Source organism: Vicia villosa, unplaced genomic scaffold, assembly GCF_029867415.1.
Source record: "Vicia villosa cultivar HV-30 ecotype Madison, WI unplaced genomic scaffold, Vvil1.0 ctg.001134F_1_1, whole genome shotgun sequence".
Lineage (NCBI taxonomy): Eukaryota > Viridiplantae > Streptophyta > Magnoliopsida > Fabales > Fabaceae > Vicia > Vicia villosa.
Genome location: NW_026705498.1, coordinates 300,361 through 320,437, shown reverse-complemented (window position 1 = coordinate 320,437; position 20,077 = coordinate 300,361).

The window sequence follows — 20,077 nt, the reverse complement described above, 5'->3', positions numbered from 1 at the left end:
AAAAGATTGCATTAACATTCATAAAACTAATCTCTCCTTTTCAGGTCATTTCAAAGTCGAAAGAATATTATCATCCAAGTGCGGTGCAAATACAATCGTACCAACGATTCAATCTCAATACTCATTCGAGACAAATACAATTCTGACACTTCATTACGGGTCTTTCTTCAAAGATAATTCAGAAGTAATCAAAGAACTTCCCATCCTTTCTAGGAACCTTTCTAGGTAGTCTTTTCTAAGACATTTATCCTCCTTTCTAGGAACCTTTCTAGGTAACCTCCTTTCTAGGAACCTTTCTAGGTAATCTTTTTTAAGATGTTTGATATCCTTTCTAGGAACCTTTCTAGGTAGTCTTTTCTAAGACATTTATCCTCCTTTCTAGGAACCTTTCTAGGTAACCTCCTTTCTAGGAACCTTTTCTAGGTATTCTTTTCTAAGATGATTCATAGGTAATATTTTCTAAGATGATTCATATCCTTTCCAGGAGCCTTTCTAGGCAATCTTTTCTAAAGATGTCCCATCCTTTCTAGGAGCCTTTCTAGGTAGTCTTGTTTAAGACGTATCATAACCTTTCTAGGAGCCTTTCTAGGTAGTCTTGTTTAAGACGTATCATAACCTTTCTAGGAGCCTTTCTAGGTAGTCTTGTTTAAGACGTATCATAACCTTTCTAGGAGCCTTTCTAAGTCATTCTTGTTTAAGAAATATCATACCTTTCTAGGCTAATCTTGTTTAAGACACATCTCAACCCTTTTAGGTAATCTTACCTTAAAAACACTTATCCAATCTTTTCTAAAGACATCTCTTGCCCTTTCAAGGAGCTTCTCAAGTTAATCTTCTACGAGACAATTCTTCTCGAGCTTTGTCTCCATCAAGCCAGATGCACCTAAGCGTCAATTCACCAAGATTAATGTGACGTTGTCCCGAGCATTACAACATCTGTTGAAGATTGAATTGATTACTCCGAGGGACCCTCCTAAGAATGCTAACACCTCCACTCCTGGCTATAAACTCAATGTGAGGTGCGCGTACCATTCCAACAGTCCTGGACATTACACAAACAATTGCTGGACATTGAAGAATAAATATTCAAGATCTGATCAATGACGGGGAAATCAAATTCAACCCTCCTGAAAACTCCTGGGATGATCACTGATCCTATGCCTAGTCATGACAAGAATGACTGATGTCTAGACGGGCGAACTTTTGGATCATTAGATCTACTTTCATTTGCAAGTTTCTTTTCTGTTTGTTTAAACATTTGACTCATGATAGACATTATCTGTTTTAATAATCATCATCAGTGCATTGCATATATTTGTCTTGAATAAATTATTTCGTTATCACTCATTTTAAATTACGTCTTTACTTTGCATATGTTTTATGATACTCAACTCTGGCTAAAGCTGTATACCTTTTGAGGGAGGATGACGAAAACGATACCGCAACCTCATACAGTATGCTTTTGAGCGGACTATGCTGACGATGTACAGGCATTGTTTCAATTCTTAAACAGTGGAGATATAAGGATGCTAATCCCTCGTCAACCCTTTTGAGCCTAAGAAGTAGAAATTTCTTTCTTGTACTAATTAAAACCCTTGATCATAACCTGGGGCAGGGTAGTTCTCAGTTAATTTGGCTGTGCATTCTAGTTTAAGAGAATCATTCAGTACACCTTTCAACAAAGGTTTCAATCACAAACGGTCATCCGCACACATCAAAGAAGTGTTGGAGATGTCAATCAAAAGACAATGATGGTTCGTCAATCATCAAACAAGACAGTCAATATCTTCAAAAGAAAAAAATGAAAAAACATATATACAAAGAAAAGCCTGCTAAGTCAAAAATCAAAAAGAAGACTTAGGCAAAATCAAGGCATCCCGCTGACTATAATCTCAGAAATAAACAGTTCAGGCAAAAGTTAGGGATATAAAAAAGATGAAAAAAGAGAAGTCAATATACAACACAATGTTGTGACTACCAAAGGAAGAAGCGACTGCCATCTCAAAAGCTTTCCTTGCTTGTGAACCATCATCATTATCAAAGGTGCAAATCCAAAAGTCTCTTGGAACCTGAATGCATAAGTTGAATTAACTGAGCTTAGTATCGAAGATCATCACGAAGAGGGGTGGGTACAATCAAATTTTGAGCCTTTATCCTTTGTTTCTTAAACCGTGAACCAAGCCACGTTACAACCCTTAAAAGTCCTAACTGAAGCATGGTTAGTTCGAAAGCATACTGTCACAACAAAGGTATCCTGACTCCTTAAGGTTTACCACAAATGCGGAGTTGATATTTCGTTTTTACGAGCATCATGTTTTTACAAACATCACGTTGTTACAAATATCATGTGTTTTACAAACATCACACTTTTACATCTCTTATCTTAATGCTTTTCAAAAACTCAAGACAAATGTATGCATTGCATCTCATGAATTCATTATTAAACAAATTCTGCTACATAATTTCAAATGTTAGCAACAGAAAGAATTTGCACATGAAACAACTAATGACCGAAAGTTATCCCGACAGACAATATTACTCCAAGAAGCAATGTCTCCTACATATACAAGGGACATGACACGTTTTTCCCAATCAATCTGGGGCAATCCAGTCAAGATTCCAAGAATCTCTCAAAAGCCAAAAAGTCAAAGGCATACATCTCAAGTGGGTTTTCAACTATTTCCCGATCAATTTGGGGCGATCAAGTCAAGATTCTGAGAATCTCTCAAAGATGCCAAAACAACATAGGACATTGTCTTGGGCCTATGATTACTAAGGGCATGTCGCCCATAGTTCACATCTCATAAAGTCCTCGCGAGGCGAATCTTTCCAAAGTTCCTGCTAACTGGGGCAAACCTATGCAAGTCCAGTGACGTGTCCTAATCAAATCCAGGAATGGTATTTACTACAATACTGGGGGCAACTTTCAAGACACCCATGTCTCTCCACAAAGCTGATTTCACAATATCATATCCCCACAGAGTGATCACTAAGAAGACATCTTCGAATACTTTTGTCCCGATAAAGACATGGCTCCCCAACAGAGTTTACATCTTCAACACTACCGGTTCTCCAACTTCGCTCTTCTCTAAATCCCCAGTCAGGGTATATCAAGTTACTGATCATCCCCAAGCAGAAATTATAAATCCCCAGCTGAACATCTTCAAAACAAGATCAGACATCAAAATCACAAAGACATAGAGATTTATTTTCTCAAATAAGACAACATAAATCATATTCGCATACCATACGACACAAACATATTCATACATCGCATACATCGCTGCATAACAAATCCATAACATACAAAGTTTCTCATTTATTTTGAGACACTCATTACATAAACACATGCATCATGACATAAGAAAACTAACCTCTACTTTTCAGGATATTACCATCTCTATTTGTAAAGAGTTAAGTCGATACCTTTGACGGTTCCTTAACAATCTATTCTCAAGTATTAAGTCGACACCTTTGACGGTTCCTTAATACATCAAGAGTTAAGTCGACACCTTTGACGGTTCCTTAACAACACACTTCAGATATAAGTCGACACCTTTGACGGTTCCTTATACAATCTATCTGCATATCTGAGTCGATACCTTTGACGGTGCCTCAAGGATATGCTTCAAAGTTAAGTCGACACCTTTGACGGTTCCTTAAACAACCCACATCAAGAGTTAAGTCGACACCTTTGACGGTTCCTTAACAACACACCTCAGATATAAGTCGACACCTTTGACGGTTCCTTATACAACCTACCTGCATATCTGAGTCGATACCTTTGACGGTGCCTCAACAATATGCTTCAAATTTAAGTCGATACCTTTGACGGTTCCTTAAATAACCCAACACAGATTTGAGTCGATACCTTTGACGGTTCCTCAACATTCAAAAAAGGGAAGACAACAAAAGCAGAAACTTTGCAACAATCCATACTCCAACATCTACCAGATGGCATCTACAAGCCCATCCCCATCATACACCTGGATGACATCTTCAAGCCCATCTCCGAAAAAAGTCCCTTCATCATCAGCAGGGGCAAATTCTTGGGTATTCTAGTGTTCAATCCTCTTCCACCTTCAGATTCCGACTGACATACAAACCACTCTACATCTTCAGGTTTAAGAAAATTGAACAGGGGCAGCTGTCATACCCCAAAATTTGCCCGCATATATTTTCATATGTCATTTTGTTTCAAATGATTGACATAACCCAGTCGGTAAGTAAGTAAGGTTTGCAAGTTCAGGGTCCCAGGTTTGAATCCCACTTCTAACATTTTCGACTTCTATTTGTTCTTAATTCTAACTCTATTCTTTTTTTTACTCGGAAAATCACAAAAATTATTATTACTTTTTTATTTATTTAAAGTTAATTTTCGTTTTTTAATTAGGTTTTTTTAAATAGTCAATTCTCAATTTTATACTTTTTTAGTCAAAAATTATTAAATGTCATGAAATATTCAAAACCCCCAAGAAGGTAATTTTTCATTTGATTTAATATTATTTGATTAAATAAAATATTTAAAACCCAAAGTTAATTAAAATTAGTTTTGAGCTTTTAATTATGTTATTTAATTATTGAATCAATTGAAAATTTTCCAATTTTAGTTAACCTTTTTTAAGTATAAATAGAACAATTTATTTTCACACTAAGGGGACGAATCCTAACCTAGACTGTTCAGAATACACTAACTTGTTCCTTCCCCTAAACCACTTTTTCATTCACAGAGAAAACCCTCTCACCAATTTGATCCTAAACGACTAACTTCTTTCTTTCTTTTTTACTCGAACCTCTCTTTTCACAAACCAACAATTCACCAACTAATATTCTCACCAATTTCTCACTTGAAAATCACTCCTCACCTTAATAACCTTTGCACAAAACACTAACCTTCAAGAATAGTTACACCATAACAATCACTCAAAACAACAATCGCCAACCGTTACAACAACCTGGAAATTCACGAAACTGATGTCGACGGTGATGGGCAGATCGACTACGAGGAATACGCCGCGGAAGCTCCTCGATTCGGAGTCAAGCCACCACAAGCACGGTTTGAGCCTTTAAAATTCATATTCGATTTTGTTCATTCTTGAATTATAAATAAGATTTGAATACATGTTCATGCTTGTAATGATGTTTAAGAAGTTTCTGGATCTTTTAATTTGAGTGTAGTTACAGGTACGTGGATAGGCCATGGTTGGGGTTCATAAAACCTTGAATTGGGGTTTGTCATTTAGAGACAAAATTAATCCGGATTGTTTACAATTCTACGGCCAGGGGGTGAGGATTATTGGAACTGGGTTAATCTTTGTGATGTATTCTGTTTATATGTTTTGTATGAGACTTGCAGGACTTATCTATGGTGAAAATCGCTGCTGAATGGAGTTTAGGCTGTAGCAAAAATCAAAACGAAGAAGAAGATAGGGGCTGCACATGTTTCATTTAAATTCCGCGTTATTAGTTTGTTCATATCGCTTTTATGACGTTTATTTGACAGCTTGATAAAAGTGGCGCGGTGGAGGAAAAGAAGGTTTCAAGACCTTGGATCGCAATGGCGTGTGTTCGATCCCCCGTAGGGGCGTTTATTTTCCTGTATTTTTCTTTGACAACTCTCAGTTACAAATCAAGCGCGCGCATCCTCATCAGTCATATGGTACGCCCTCGCATCACATCCCTTGGATTATATCAAGAATACATTCAACGCCTACCAAGCGGAAGGCATACCAAGGTCCATCCAGGGTGGTCCACACTGAATCAAGCTGAGTTTTTTTTATTTATTTATTTATTTTCTTTTACTCTTAATTATACAACTTATTTATTTATATATTTATACATTGTTTTGTTATTTTTTTTTACTTATAAAACTATATACTTTCTAAAAATCTTTTTTTATATAATAATAATATTTATTTATTTCATAATAATTATTATATCTATATTATTTATATTACTGATTATATTCTTATTTATTTCAAATTAATTTTTTTTATAGTAAATTATAATTATTTATTTTTAATCGAAAACTTGTTTTTTATATGATTTTATCTATAACTGTTTTTAAACATAAAATTGTTTTGTTCGCCTTATACGGTTTGCCTGGTCTTTATTTATTCTATTAACCATGACTAACTTGTGCCCTAATCAGAGTTTACGAGGATCATTCCTACACTAAAAATATTTTTCTATGTCCTTTTCAGGGTTAATAATCAATACTCTTCCGACTACGCGCCATCAACCAAAAGCTAACTTTCTAATCCTTTTGTTTAAATTTAACTTTTGGTTTCATCAACCTTTCTGTAACATCATTCATTTTTTTTGTCTACCCTTTTGGGTTTAAAATAGGATTCATACCGATCAACTATGAATCTGTAATGCACTAAATTTTCTTTCCTTTGTTCAATACTTTTCAGGATTTAATCAAAAATCTTTCAGCCACGCGCCTCACCCGACAAAAAAGCTAAGTTCTATAATATCATTATTTTAAATAATAATTTTATTTTATTGTTTACTTTCAAATATTGATGAATTCCTCCTGCACTCACTTTATCCTTCTATTATTTTGCCAATTCTCTAAAGGTCAGGGTCAATGCTTCTTAAAACTTCAAGGCAAACCTTTGCCCATCAACCTTCATCAATCAAAGCCAAAGGTTTGTCAAGTTGGCAAAGCTACGAATGTTGGTAACCCTAAACCTTATTTTTATTATTACTTATGTCAAACCCTATTAAGGGATCCGCTGGTTTCATTGTCCCCTTCCCCTATTATTATGTAACTGCTTACTGGTTGTATTGATGATTGGCCTTGAAGGCACTTAAATTGTGATATTATTACTGCGTGGTTAGTAATTTAGGGAGTGCAAACCATGAACTGAACATAGATCACTAACTATACAAGATAAATGTAATCGAAGTTAACCACGTGATTGTTGCACCCACACACCTTTAGGGTAACCCCTCTTGTTGTCTTTGTTGCCTTATACTGTTGCCTTTAAATAGTCAAGTCCCTCGATTCCGAGGATACCTAAAGCAAGTGCTGCCTTCAAAGTTATTGAAACTCCCTCGATGTTGCCTCGGTAGATGATCTGTCCCTATTGCTAAAGTATCCTCGCATGATGCCTAAAAAGATTAATGACTATTATATCCTTCCCTAAAGACTACTTACCTCTTCATGGTGAGGACAGTTTTATGGCGAATGATATTTTCTCGATGACCCGCACATCCAATTGAAAGACTTCCTGCCCTCACATGGTATGGATAGACCCTTTCGCCCGAAAGACTTAAAGAACATGAAAGACAAACTTAGGGTAGGTAGTTCTTAATGGCTTGCTCAAAAACAAACAAAATCAAATACTTTTCATACCTCCTATTTCAAAACAAATGCAAACAAGGCTACGCTTATTTACAAGCTAAAGTCCTTAACGAAATCTTTTACTTTTTACACACTGCTCTTTTCAAACAAATCAAACAAACAAAGTGAGCTAAGCAATTAAGAGCCCATGGATAACCATGGATGCAAAGGGTGCCTTACACCTTCCCTTTTTCAAAGGTCTTTCCTGTTCTTTTTGCCTTTCCAATTGGATAAAATAAAAGTCGGTGGCGACTCTTGCTTACCGCGACATTTTCGATTATAAAAGTCAGTTCACCGTATTACACGTATGATACGCGTATGAGGCAGGGTGAAACGCGTATGGGCCATATGATACGCGTATGGCGTGCTGTGTGTGAAATTTCTGTTTTGTGATTTTCTGGAAAGTTCGATGATGTGTAACTTTCGGTTGGTATGCCTGTTTGTGTACTGTTTGGTACTGTGTAAACCTTGTGATGTGATTCTGTGGTTTACTGATGATTGATTATGTTGAATGATGTGATGTATATATGAACATGCTTATTATTGATGATGATGATGATGAAATGAGTATAGACGATGCTACTCATAGATTGGTAATGATGAAAGTATGTTATATATATGTTGCATGCATTCATAAACATGAGTTGAATCCTATATGATGAGAGGATTCAGCGAGGGGCAGAATTCCCATTGTGTGGAATTTGTGCTGGCAGGGCCGTTTCTGAATTGATGATAGATCGGTCGGTGGATGATTCCACTGGTGATGATTGGTACCACATGCATAGTGTCAGTTCCATACATGTGCATGATTTGTTATAAAATGATCGTATATGTTATGTGTTGATTGTCTGTTTATCTGTGGATATATGAATGGTGATTGTCTAAATATGAAACGATTGGGTGAATGATATAACTATGATATGTTATTATTTATGATGTGATAACATTGGTTAACTGTGATGAGACTCACCCTTACTTGTTGTCATTTTCAGATTGAGGATAGCGGCGCGACTTGGTGAGGATTAGCTCATAAGTCGGTTTTTAGTTATAGTGTCGGTGTCATGCTCTGGTAGATGTAACACTGGGAACACGTTTGTCTTTGAGTTGGTTATAACTCTATTTGGTTGTTGATTGAGTCAGATACATTATGAGGAACGTTGACTCTGTGTGTTTTCAATTCCGCTGTGTAAAACATGATTTATTTAATGAGTTATAAATTCAGTTGTTTTCAGTGAATGCATGACTATACTGACGTGGTGTTTTTATCATTTATGAATTGTGATACCCCTTGCATGCTTACTCTGATTTATTAATTGTTTAATTGCCGCGGGTTATTAGAGGGGTGTTACACATATGCTATGTTACTTATCTTTTCGTTGAAGTTACAATTACATATAACAAAGTAATTATCAAGATTATTTGTTCTTTAATCGAACAACTTTTATCGAAGAGGACGAATCACAAATATGATTCGAATGAACATTGATAACAATCTTCTTGACTATGTGTCCTAGGATCAATCTAGTCGATCCTGCGAGTAACCAAATCATATTTATTATAGTTTGGAAGACTAGCGATTGTTTACCGGAAATCACCGTAAACAAATTGGCACGCCCAGTGGGACCGTGTCACGCGGATTGTTTTAATCAATTGCTTTGTTTTTGTCTAGACAATATCAAGACCTTGTATGAACCTTAGGAACGGTAAATTAAAGAACAGTGCACAACCGATTCCCAAACGAAGGTACAACAGGAAAATGGCTGTTACGGCCAGTGCAGGGGGTGATCAGGATCCTCCACAAGGTTCAGGATCAGGAGCGGCAAATTCGACTTCCAGTCAGGGAACACAGAATACGACGGGTCCAAATGGATCGAGACCTGCAGATAATTCCCAGGCTGTGCCTGAAAAATACTACAGGGCTCTCAGGGACTGTTCCAGTTTCAGTGTCGACAACCGCACCCTCATCCACAAGTGCAGAAGATGTACTGTATCCCTTGACAAATGCTGCAAACAATTCGTTTGGTCAAGGCACAAATTCTGCTTTCGAATGGAGACCAAATAGTCCATATGGAATGCCATACCCATTCCCATTTGGAACAGACGTCCGAGGGGCAAGACCTATAAATGCCTCAACTAATAATACGACATTTTCACCGAATGCTAGTTCAGTGGGTCGAAGTGGACGAAACACTAATTTTTCTACCCAAATACCCCACTTCACTACAAATAACCAAGCAGCATTTCAACAAGAAATGGATGCAAGCAACCATGATATGGTAGGGGTTTTGGCTAGAGAATTAACTTCAGTCTTGAGCCCACTAATGGCAAATGTTACTACTACAAATAGAGAAAACGTGGAAATTTTCCAGAAGATATCATCTCAAATGAATCGAATGGCAGAATTCATGGGAGTACCACCACCTAAAAGGAAAGATAAACAGCCCTTGAATCAAGAAGAGAGGCCTATTTTGGAGCGTGTACAAGATATAGTCCCGCCACCTAGGACAGCGACTAAGGATATAGGCCCCTCACGAAGAACGGAATCGTTCGAGAGAACTCCAGTAATTAACTTAGAAGATTCAAGTCAAAGGACCGTCCCCTTTCGATAGGAAATGGAGGAAGAGCGACCCAGATTGAGGATTGTGGGTAGGGACGAAAATCCAGATGAGATTGTCCAAAGAGTTAGAAGAGAAAATTTGGCCACAGAAAATAATTTAACTGCCATGATAGAAAGGGTTATGGCCAATAATGGCCTTAGTACTGGACTTAGACGTCCAAATTATACATCCCCTATATCAGACTATATCATGCAGACAGAATTGCCTAGGGGAACTAAGGTTCCCAAATTCACAAAATTTTCAGGCGAAACTAATGAGTCAACCGTGGAACATTTTGCTAGATATTTGACAGAAGCAGGAGACATAGCGGGAAATGAGGATTTAAGGATTAAATATTTCCCTAGTTCGCTGACAAAGAATGCCTTCATTTGGTTCACTACTTTGCCACCAAATTCGATAGATGCGTGGGCATACTTAGAAAGGCTGTTCCACGAGCAATTCTACATGGGTCAAACTAAGATAAGTCTGAAAGAATTGGCCAGTGTTAAGAGAAAATTCACAGAAACAATTGATGACTATTTGAATAGGTTCCGCCTGTTGAAATCAAGATGTTTTACAACAGTTCCGGAACATGAACTCGTCGAAATGGCTGCGGGTGGTCTGGATTATTCAATAAGAAAGAAACTAGATACCCAATACCTCAGGGATATGGCCCAATTAGCAGATAGGGTTCGACAGGTCGAACGCCTGAAGGCAGAAAAAGCTAGGGCAAATAAAAGTTATAAGAAAGAAAGAGTGGCATACATCGAAGCCAAGGATGCTGAGGATGAGTCTTTCGAGGACTCATATAGCCCCGAAGAAGTCGAAATAGACTTGGCTGAATTGAAAGAAGCGCCACCTTATGCTTGCAAATTGTTAAATCCTGCAAATGGAAAAAATCCAGTAGAAAATGATAAGAATGATAGGTTCCCTAAGAAAACTTATACATTTGACATTACCAAGTGTGATGAAATATTTGATTTACTGGTAAAAGATGGCCAAATGATACTACCTCCAAATTCCAAAATTCCTCCGTTGGAACAACGGAAGAAAAGAGGTTTTTGTAAATATCATGGTTTTTTAGGCCATAAAACTTCTCAATGTTTTCTTTTCAGGGATCTAATTCAGAATGCTCTCAATGATGGAAGGTTGAAGTTTGCTGACAAGACCAAGAGTCAAATGAGGGTAGATACCAATCCTCTGAACATTGCTGACGCTAGCCTCTGTGAGGTAGAAGATATCAACATGGTAGAGACATCTGAAGTCGAAGTTGCAGAAACTAAAACAATGTTCAATGGAAAGCAGGCTACTGAAAGCCTAAATGGTGACATAATCTTCAATACTGATGTTGAAGAATCTTCCAAGGCAGAGATAACTGAAGCCTCGAAGGAAGAAAACAGCGAGGCCACTGAAGACCTCAGGATGAAACTCCAGAAAATACAAATCTCTGAAGTTCCTCCAGTAGCAGTTAACATGGTCAGCGTCAGACGCCCAGTGTCTGAGTTTGGCGAATTAGAAACATGGCTGACGAGGCAAAATGGGGGCATCGAAGTTCCGCCAAAAACCGAAAGCCTCAAAGAATATCTCTGGAATTGCCACGAGAGAAATGGTGGTAAGCAATGGATGTGTCCAAGATGTTCGATCATGCTGAATCGAAGAGTTGAAGCCAATTTCGAAAGGGCTCAACGCGAAAGATGGGAACATCCAGGAAGAGAGCCAAATCCCCTACTACAACTATACCCAAAGATGGAGGAAAGCTTGGTAGGATTTTTGGTCAGATTCCACAAAGGAAATACTGAAGTTGCTCTCTGCCCCAGATGTGGGGCAGTCTATGATGAAAGGCTCGCACGATCATTCGAACGCGTGTACTGCCATATGAGTAGAGAAACTCAGGGGTTGCGTCCTAACCTTTATGGTTTCGACATATGGACTCCAACAAAGAGGCCTGATAGCCCACACCCTAGAGCTCGAAGGGTGACTTTCAAAGTCCCTGCAAATGCACCTAGGGATAGGTGGGTGCAAGCTGATGCAAGAACCAACAAATGGCGAAGTTGGGACCAAGGTGGAAGAACCGCAATGGCATATAGGAAACAATTTCAAAGACCAAATCGAGAGGCGAATCGATTGGAGAATTATAAAGGAAAAAATCCTATGTCTCGGTCCCAGTGGAGAAGGCATCAGAGGATAAAAAAGTCTCAGAAGGAATACAGGCCAAGAGAAGCTGGAGAATCTAGTAGCAACCAAGTCTCATACCAGGGGGCAAAGTCAAACAAACCTCCGGTAGAACGCAGACTATTCGAAGCTGAAAAACTCTTGGATGAAGAAGAGAAGATGCGTTCAAACTCTTGGAAAGAAGAGGACAGAATGACAAATGATTTTGATTCTGATGGAGTATCATCCATAAATCTGAATTGCAATGTGGTATCCGTACTCCCTCACGAGTTTAATCAGGAAACTGAAGTAGAAGACTGTGAAGAGGCTGATATCGAAGAAATGACAAAACACAGACCTGTGTGTTACTATGTGCTGAACAATGGTGCAGTAGAAGAACAAAATGCTTTCTTCGAAAGACCGAATGAGGGTATGCGAAACCATTTGAAGCCACTCTACATCAGGGCTAAGATTGAGAATGTTGGCATTAATAAAGTCTTAGTTGATGGAGGAGCAGCAGTGAACCTAATGCCTCAATACATGCTGAAAAGAATTGGTATGTTCGATACAGATATAAGGCCACATAACATGGTTTTATCTAATTATGAAGGCAAAATAGGACAAACATTAGGAGTTGTTCAAGTCAACTTGACAGTAGGCTCAGTTACCAGGCCAACCATGTTTATGGTTATACCAGCAAAAGCAAACTACAACCTTTTGCTTGGTAGGGAATGGATTCATGGGGTAGCAGCTGTACCCTCAACAATGCATCAGAGGGTGACAATTTGGAGAGAAGATGGTATAGTGGAGAATATCGAAGGTGATCAGAGTTACTACATGGCTGAAGTCAACCAGGTGAATAAAACCAACTTCGATAGGAACCTGGCAAACATAGGCCCTTGTCATGCTGCTGAAGAGATGTATACCCCAAACAAAAATGCATTGTACTATTTGACTTTACACCCAAATGGATTCCAATGGGATAGAGAGATCATGGATGGTCCATCAGATACAGCACCATTGAAGAATTATCCAACAGTACGGCCAACAGGCTGGGACGATGACATTAATCATGTCTGAGTCTGGGTTCTTCGAAAAGATTTCGGCCTATGTGGCCGAGAACAAAAGAAAAGCGGCTCTCGAAGCCAAACTATCAAGTACAAAGATAGATACAGTTCTAACCAAAGAAGGAATATCAGAATTGGAAATACGTACGAGTTTCGAACTCCCTGAAGATACGGTTCCAGTTGAAGAGATCATAAGAGAAGAACCAAGTCAAAAGTTAGATGCAATATACGACGAAGAACCTTTGGGATTCGAAAAAGACCCGATGGCGTCGAACATAAAGATGTTGGCCCAAGATCCACTTGAAGAAGTAAATCTTGGAGACAATGATCAAAAGAGAATAACATATATCAGCGCGAAACTAGAACCAGAATTGAAAGCAACGATCATCAAAATGTTGAAAGACAACAGAGATTGTTTTGCTTGGGATTATGATGAGATGCCTGGTCTCGGAAGAGACTTGGTCGAATTGAAGTTACCAATAAAAGAAGGGAAGAAGCCAATAAATCAAACTCCCAGAAGATTCGCGCCAGAGATTCACTCGAAGATTAAAGCGGAGGTCGGAAGACTCTTACGTTGTAAATTTATCCAAACTACAAGGTATGTTGAGTGGATTGCTAATATAGTACCTGTAATTAAAAAGAATGGTTCATTAAGAGTATGCATAGACTTTCGTGACCTTAATGCAACTACTCCTAAAGACGAGTATCCCATGCCTGTAGCAGAAATGCTAGTAGACTCAGCCGCAGGTTTTGAGTATTTGAGCATGTTGGATGGATATTCGGGATACAATCAAATTTTTATAGCCGAAGATGATGTATCCAAGACAGCATTTCGTTGCCCAGGAGCAATAGGCACTTACGAATGGGTTGTGATGCCTTTTGGTTTGAAAAACGCAGGGGCAACTTATCAAAGAGCAATGAATTCTATATTTCACGACTTCATAGAAACATTCATGCAAGTGTATATAGATGACATTGTGGTAAAATCTACCTCGGGTATGAGTCATCTCGATCATCTGAGCCAATCATTCGAAAGGATGAGGAAATATGGCTTGAAGATGAACCCCCTTAAATGTGCTTTCTTTGTGCAAGCGGGTGATTTCTTGGGTTTCGTAGTCCACAAAAAAGGGATAGAAATCAACCAAAACAAGACAAAAGCCATTATGGAAACCAAGCCTCCATCCACGAAGAAAGAATTACAATCATTATTGGGTAAGATAAATTTCTTAAGAAGATTTATCTCTAACTTAAGTGGACGCACGCAAGCTTTCTCGCCCCTACTACGGCTTAAGCAAGGAAGGTTCGAATGGCGTGCAGAACATCAAGAAGCTTTCGATCAGATAAAGCAATATTTGACGTGTCCACCGATTCTGTCTCCCCCAAATGGGAAGAAGCACATGCGCCTATATATCTCAGCATCAGATAAAACAATAGGCAGCATGCTAGCCCAAGAAGATGAGAATGGCATCGAAAGAGCCATTTATTACTTAAGTAGAGTACTCAATGATGCAGAGACTAGATATACTGATATAGAAAAACTCTGCCTTTGTTTGTATTTCTCTTGTATCAAACTTAAGTATTATATTAAGCCAGTTGATGTTTACGTTTCATCTCATTGTGATGTTATAAAACACATGTTATCTAAGCCAATACTACATAGTCGAATTGGCAAGTGGGCTTTGGCCCTTACTGAATATTCACTAATATTTCAGCCTCTCAAGGCAATGAAAGGTCAAATTGTGTCGGACTTCATTGTCGACCATGCGGTGGTTGAGAATCATCAGCATTGTGTGGATTTGAAACCTTGGAAGTTATATTTCGATGGTTCAACGCATAGAGAGGGAACTGGCATTGGAATGTTGATAATTTCTCCTGATGGAATTCCAACAAAGCTCAAGTATAAAATCGAAGGTCCATTATGCTCCAATAATGAAGCTGAATACGAGGCTTTAATTGCTGGACTTGAGGCTTTGTTAGAATTGGGGGCAACCAGAGTCGAAATTAAAGGAGACTCCGAATTGGTCATTAAACAATTGACAAAGGAATACAAATGTATCAAAGAGAATTTGATCATGTATTTTGTCATTGCAAATAGGTTGCTCAAGAAATTCGAATACGTGGAATTAAAACACGTACCAAGGGTGAATAACCAGGAAGCAAATGACTTGGCTCAATTAGCTTCAAGATATAAAGTATCAAAAGAAAAGTTGGAAGAATTGATTGAAGTAAGAGGAAGAGCAATGTGTACTAAACTTTCGCCAAGTGATCTGGAGAACTCACAATTGGGTTATGCCAACAAAGAACAATTCGAGGTACTAAATATAGATTCATTGGCAGACACGGATTGGAGGAGTCCAATTATTAACTATCTGAGAAATCCTTCGACGGATACAGACAGGAAAATCAAGTATAAAGCCCTGTCATATTTTCTGATGGGAAATGAATTGTTCAAGAAAACTCCTGAAGGGGTATTGTTGAAATGCTTGGGAGAAGCAGAAGCATACTTGGCTCTGTCGAACGTACATAGTGGGGCATGTGGTGCACATCAAGCAGGGCACAAAATGAAATGGCTTTTGTTTCGATATGGGATGTATTGGCCTTCGATGTTAAAAGATTGCATAGAATTTGCAAAAGGATGCCAAGAATGCCAAGAACATGCAGGTATCCAACACGCCCCAGCAAACGAACTAAGTACGATAGTAAAACCATGGCCTTTCAGGGGATGGGCACTAGATTTGATTGGAGAAATTCACCCTAAGTCACCCAAAGGTCAAAGATACATTTTGGTAGGAATAGACTATTTCACAAAATGGGTCGAAGCAATACCACTGGCAAATGTGGATCAAGAGGCTGTGATTGAGTTTATTCAGAAACATATTTTATATAGGTTTGGAATCCCAGAAAGTATAACAACGGATCAGGGGTCAGTCTTTACTGGACGAAAAATGCAAGACTTTGCCAGAGAAATAGGTTTCAAGTTATTTACTTCTACACCTTATTATGCTCAAGCAAATGGCCAGGTTGAAGCAGCAAACAAAGTAATAATTGGCCTTATCAAGAAACATGTGGGAAAGAAACCCAAGAATTGGCATAAGACTTTAGATCAAGCACTTTGGGCTTGTCGAACATCTCCAAAAGAAGCTACAAATACAACTCCTTTTCAGTTAACGTTTGGACATGACGCAGTACTTCCAATTGAGATATGTTTGCAATCAGTGAGAATACAAAGACAAGCAGACATTCCTCCCAACGTATACTGGGAATTAATGATGAATGAGTTAGTAGATTTGGACGAAGACAGGCTTCGAGCACTGGAAATGATTAAGAGACAAAAGGAAAGAGTGTCCAGAGCATATAATAAAAAGGTGAAAGGTAAAACTTTTGTTAATAATGATCTAGTTTGGAAAGTTATTTTACCTATAGATCGAAAGAATCAGGCACTTGGTAAATGGTCCCCACATTGGGAAGGACCCTTTCGAATCTTAAAAGTATTTTCGAACAATGCATACGACATTGAAGAGTTAGCAGAAGATCGCAGGATCTTAAGAGTAAACGGGAAATACTTGAAGAGATATAAACCTAGCATGCGTGAAGTAAAGATTGCAAAGACGTAGATACTCAGGGTACTACGAAAAGCCAAAATGGTCAGGCATGTGTCAAAAATATACGCCACATTGATCAAAATGGCTTCACAATCAGAAAGAATTATGGAAAGAAAAAATCAAGGAAGACACCAAAATATTCTTTTCATTTCAAGCATGGAAATACATTCATTACAAAAAGATCCAAGAATAGGATCTGAGATTACAAAAAGAAAAGAAGGCATAGATTTATAAAAAGATTAAACCTAAGGAAAAAACTCGCTAGTTAATTCTGGCGTCTAAACCTTCCAAAGATAGCACAGGAGAAGGTTCAGCCTCGAACATGTCCCTGGCTCCAGAATCACGCATCCTTCTCACTACGCCTTTCTTAAGAAAAATGTAACTAAGGAGTCTCCCGTATGGAAGACAAGTTACACTCTCTCGACGGTCAACACCGATAGAGACAGCTTTGACAAGCCCCTTGAATATCATCAAAGGTATGTTAATCTTTCTTCCCCGAAGACCACAAAGGATAAACTCCAGATCTTCAACCATGATATTGTTCTCATCGATCACCCGAGGTTGAAAGTTGCCTACGAGCATTTGGTGCCAGATCCTGATGGTTTTTGCACTGAAGCGATCATTGTCCATGAGTGTTCTCAACATGATATGAGTGGTCATGCTGAAAACATTGTCATCAAAAGTTGCTCCGGAGTTATTGCATCTTATGAGATTGGCAATAGTAGTGGGAGTGATGCTAAGGTGAGCATGTCGAATGGATGAATCAATGGTGGCTCTACCTTCAGGGTCTATGCGTAAAGACGCATTCATCCAAAACTCTGCCACCATATTAGGGTAGATGGCACCCTCCAGGACTTCCTCAAAGTAGAAGTTCAGTTCCTGGTTAGCAAAGAGGGTTTCAAGATTAATGAAGTGACGAACGAGTTCTTCCTCACAGAGTCTGAACTCACCCTTGATGAGAGTTTTGATATCGTTAAAAGAGAGAGTTCCATCCATTTCAAGGAAAAGTGGTGTTGAGAGGAAAAAGTTGTGGGTTTTCTTTTTGGTTCTGTGTTTTGGTTTGGAGAAGAAACACTTGAATGAAGAAATAAAGGTGATATTGGACCCTTTATATAGAAGGGGAATACTGAAGGGTGGTTTTACATGGTTAATGAGTGATTGGACTGCGGTTGGTTTTCCTAAGTGAAAAGTTATGGCTTCCGCCGTTTCCCGCCCTTGGAAGTTGAGAAATAATCATTAAACTGATGCACGCACGTCTTAAAACCGACGTTTTGGAGAAAGTGACGTCACTTTTTAATAATGATTATGGCTAGAAGAAGTGGAAACGTCAAGTCTAGAGGCAAGAGTGCTGCGAAGGACGTTCAGGTTCTACATGTTGCATTTAATTAAAGCACTGTAGGAAATCTAAAGATATATTTTGGCAGAAAATTGAAAGATTTGCTAAATTAATGCTGGCAAATATTATAGAGATAAATGGGAGTTAAGCATACAAATATTATATGTCTTCAGTAGTCTCGATTACAAAATAAAGGTGCAATAAGTAAGAAGATCAAAAACATCTAGTTGAAATCCTCAGGAAGATCCTTTTTGATCTTCAAATATTGAGTCTCCCATGAAGACATGCGAAGTTCAATTAGTGCCCGTTGTTTCTTCAACCTTTCGATTTCTGGCACTAACTTTTGTGCAGTCTCGAAATGTTTAATTCCTGACTGCACCACTTCGAGCAAATCTTGTTGATTAGACTTTTGTAGGGCTGCTTGACTACTTTCAGCCTCCTTTATCTTGCTCTCGAGTGCCTTCATTTCCTGTTTCCAGGAGTTGATTTTCTTCTCATAATCATCAATGGCCTTTTGATTCTCTGAATGTTTAAGCTTGAGGGCCTCACCTTGTTTCATTGCGTCCACAGCAGAATTCCATGAAGAGTCATGAGAGGCCACTGTCTCAGATAATTCTTTTTCGACATTTTGCTTTCGAAGGATGTTAGCTTGGAGTTGCTCAAGTAGAGAGCCTAGCAGAACAATCACTTCTGAGACTTCTGTGGAAACTTGAAGCAAATCTACTTTCTTTAGAAGTTGATTTAAGTTGTGGCTTTTAATAGGGTCCCGGTTGAGAACATCTACAAGGTTGACCCCAAAGAATCTCTCTTTTATTTAACGAAGGAGACTAGGAATATCTTCCTTGTCACTAGAATCTGCAGTTACAGCTGGTGAGACATTAAGTGCTGGAGGCGAAGGAGTATTCACATTCATGATAGCCTTTAAGGAACCAAGAGGATCAGTTTGCTTAAGTTATTCAAGCTCCGAAGGAGTAGGCTTTGCAGGGGCAGGCGTCGAAGTTGTCTCAGGAATGGTTTTTACATCAGGAGTCGAAGTTCCTTGAGAAGCTGGTTTTTCTGGCTGAGAAGTCTCTTCCATAGCATCTTTCTCCGACGCAGAATCTTCGTTGTCATGTGATTGCTGGTTCACATTGTCGCTGCCTGAGAATGGATGATCCTCTTCCAAATTTTTGCCTTGATGAGTAGGTGGGGATTCGTCAGTAGATTGGCTTTCTTCGATTGGCTCATTAGGCAATATGGTGGCAATTGGCCTAACGTCTTCGAAGACTGGTGAGAGAACATGGGTTTTAGCTCGAGAAGTATCTGTTTTGAACAAAGCAAAGTTAGTCGTAAGGATAAGCCTTTGAAGGGTTTAATTGAAGAAAGTTGAAATTTAACAGTTACCATAAAGTTTATCAACATCAATGGTGAGGCCATGGTTTTTAAAACCGGAAGTAGCAGTGCCAGCATCATCCTGCAATAACAAGGTAAAATGTCAGTGCAATTATTTAGTTAAAATCACAAGATAATATGTGGGACAAACCCAAAATACCTTGGGTAGAATGTTGTCTGGACTTGAATTATGACTTTCCACAACGAAAGCGTTGCTAACAGTCTTCAAAGGAGACTCTTCAGAGGACGCCTTATTACCAGGAGAAGCAGCTTTGGAAGGACTTATCTTTTTCCCTTTTCTTGAAGGGTTAACAGCTTTGTGTTTCTTTTTTTGTCCTTGTCTAGTCTGAGGAGGGGATTTATCTTCGCCATCTGAGGCATTTGTCGAAGAAGCTTTACGCTTCGAACCCGTTGGGGGTTTCGAGCTCTGGCAAGTGGAAAATAAGAAAGATGAGTATTATTCACAGACTGTACAAAATTGAGAATATGAGATGAGTATGTACCGTGGGCTTCTTATCGGTGACGATCGAATCACTCTCACTTGGTTTGTCGCTTTTAGATGTCCCAGACTCTTTTGGGGCAGAAGCTTCCTTAATCTTCCT